The sequence below is a fragment of the Carlito syrichta genome, unplaced genomic scaffold (assembly GCF_000164805.1).
Source record: "Carlito syrichta isolate Samal-C Ts95f unplaced genomic scaffold, Tarsius_syrichta-2.0.1 Scaffold50662, whole genome shotgun sequence".
Lineage (NCBI taxonomy): Eukaryota > Metazoa > Chordata > Mammalia > Primates > Tarsiidae > Carlito > Carlito syrichta.
Window position 1 is genome coordinate 203,149 of NW_006994758.1, and position 2,445 is coordinate 205,593.

The window sequence follows — 2,445 nt, forward strand, 5'->3', positions numbered from 1 at the left end:
CAAAAAAAAAAAAAAAAAAAAAGAAGAAGAAAGAAAATAATTTTTTTTAAATAAAAAGATTTAAAAGGCACCCCTAGGGCACACATACCTGCAGCCACTCACCAAGGATAGACAGACAGTGGCACACACACAAAGAAGACACACACACAGGAGATACACAGGAGAGACAAATACACTCATCACCCACAAGCATTACAACACACACCACACACAGCCTCATGGAGATGAACTGTACACACACAGCTGCCACAAAGGAAACACATAGACAGAAGACACAACCAGGCAAGTTACACAGGAGGACACATGTGCAGCAAAATACAAGTGGTAGTAGCTGAGAAGAGGCAGATGAGAGACACTCAGGTGTGTGCGCGCGCGCACACACACACACACACACACACACACACCCTGCCCTGTCCCCTCCTGCCTCTCTCCCCTTCCCTTCTTTCCCTGTTTATCTACTGGGATTTCTTTCTCCTCTGCTACCCATCCCCCACCCAGAGCCATTACACTTCTGTGCTGCAGGCTGGCCAGGGAATGAGACACCTGTCAGCAAAGTCCTTGGTCCAGGTGGCTAAAGGACGGAGGTGGGGAGTGAGGAGGATGCTAGGCAGGTATCTATGTTTCAACAAAAGCCTAAAGTGCCCTGTCATAAGAATAGAATACCTTGGACAAAAAATAGATAGCCCTCTTCCCCTGCAACCATTCACCGCCACCCAGTGCAGCCTCCTGCCCTGATCAATCCCTTTTCCTCTCCTCCCAGGGCCTTCTCTGGCCCTCCAACACTGCCCAGCACAGGGCTACCAGGCACACAGCAGGTGCTCAATAAATGTCACTGATCAAGTGTCATATTATCATCATCATTTTTATTTCTGCCAAGGTAACTCTTCTAGAGGAGGGATGACCCTCCATCCAGCTCTGCACCCCACAGCTCCCCAAGTTTCAGGGCACTGCAAATAGCAGGTGTTCAACATACACTGGTTGAAGGAAAAACAAAGAAAAAGTGGAATCTGGCTGCACAGGGCAACCTGCTTTAGAAGGAACAGATGTCTTCAAGCGTGACCAAGGCCTTGAGGCTGTGCCAGGGATAAGAACACTTTGTTAGTTCATCAAAGTAGGGCCCCTTCTCAGGGTCATTTGAGGTTTGTGTTGGTTCAGTAAAGCAGATCCTTGTGTAACATTTAGGACTCCTATCCAGTCTATTAATAGTCATTTGGGTTCTTGTCCATTCTTTTAAAGAGACCCCTGGTTTTCATTAAAACAGGTCACTGCTCGCTCATATTCAGGGAGGGAGCAACATAAGGAAGCAGTTAACAGCAAAGGCTTTCTCAGCTCAGCCACTGAAGCTGTGTGGCCCAGAGCAAGTTCCTAAACCTCACATTATGTCTCAGTTTCTTCAAAGGCATAATGATGCCTAACTCATGAGCTATTGAGAAGACTGAATGAATGAACACAGGTAAAGCACTTAAAATAATGCTTGATACACATATTTGTGAAAGGAATTAAAGGTTTATTCTGAGACTGTGAAAGCAAACTCCCACTCAGCTTCATCTAGGATTCTAATCTGTGTTTTTAGGCAGGCTCCCTACAGGGTAACTCTTTCTAGTCTCTTCCATCCCTACAAGCAGCCTCTGGGCAGCAACGTTCTAGCCCCATGACCCTGGGCCACCTCCTTCTCTCCCTCACACTGTAAAGATGCCCCCTCCAGGAAAGAGCTGACCTGGCAGCTCCCCACTCCCTGACCTCTTCAGGAGGCTGAGGGGAGGACACCTTTACACTCAGTGGGGTGCCGGGTGGGAGCTGCAGGCCGACACCCTACTTCGGGAAGAGCCTGGGGAGTTCAGAGCCTGGCTCCCGTCCCCCAAACCCTTGGCCCTGCTGGAGGAAGCAAGTTTCTTTACTAAAAATTAAACATCCTCTTAGTGAGCGGCAAGAAAACAGGACATGAGAAGCATCCCACAGGGTGAACATGGGCCCCCAGTGCTTGCCGCCCCCTCCTCTCTTGTGGAGCAGCAGCCTGGTGGCTTGAACCCTTCCTTTCTCACACTTGCTCACCTCTGCAAAGGCGCCATGAGCTCTGCTGACAAAGCTCTTGCTTTTTCCCTGGCTCTCAGGGACTCCTTCAGGAGTCTCTGAATCTCTGTGTACGCCTCCTCCCATGACTCCACAAAAACGCACAACATGCCTCTGAGGAAAAAACGAAGGAACAAATAAATAAAAGGGTGAATTCAACAAACATTCATTAAACATTAACTGTGTGCCAGCCCTGTTCCAGGCACTGGGAGGCAGCAGTGAACATGACAGAAGCATACATGCTAAGGAATGGTTAATCAATTATTCACTTATTTGACTATTCACCAGACTTGTTTCCACTTCAGGGTCTTTGCACTTGGTGTTCCCTCTGCCTGAAATACTCTTCCTCCAAATATTCCTAGGGGGCACTCTCCT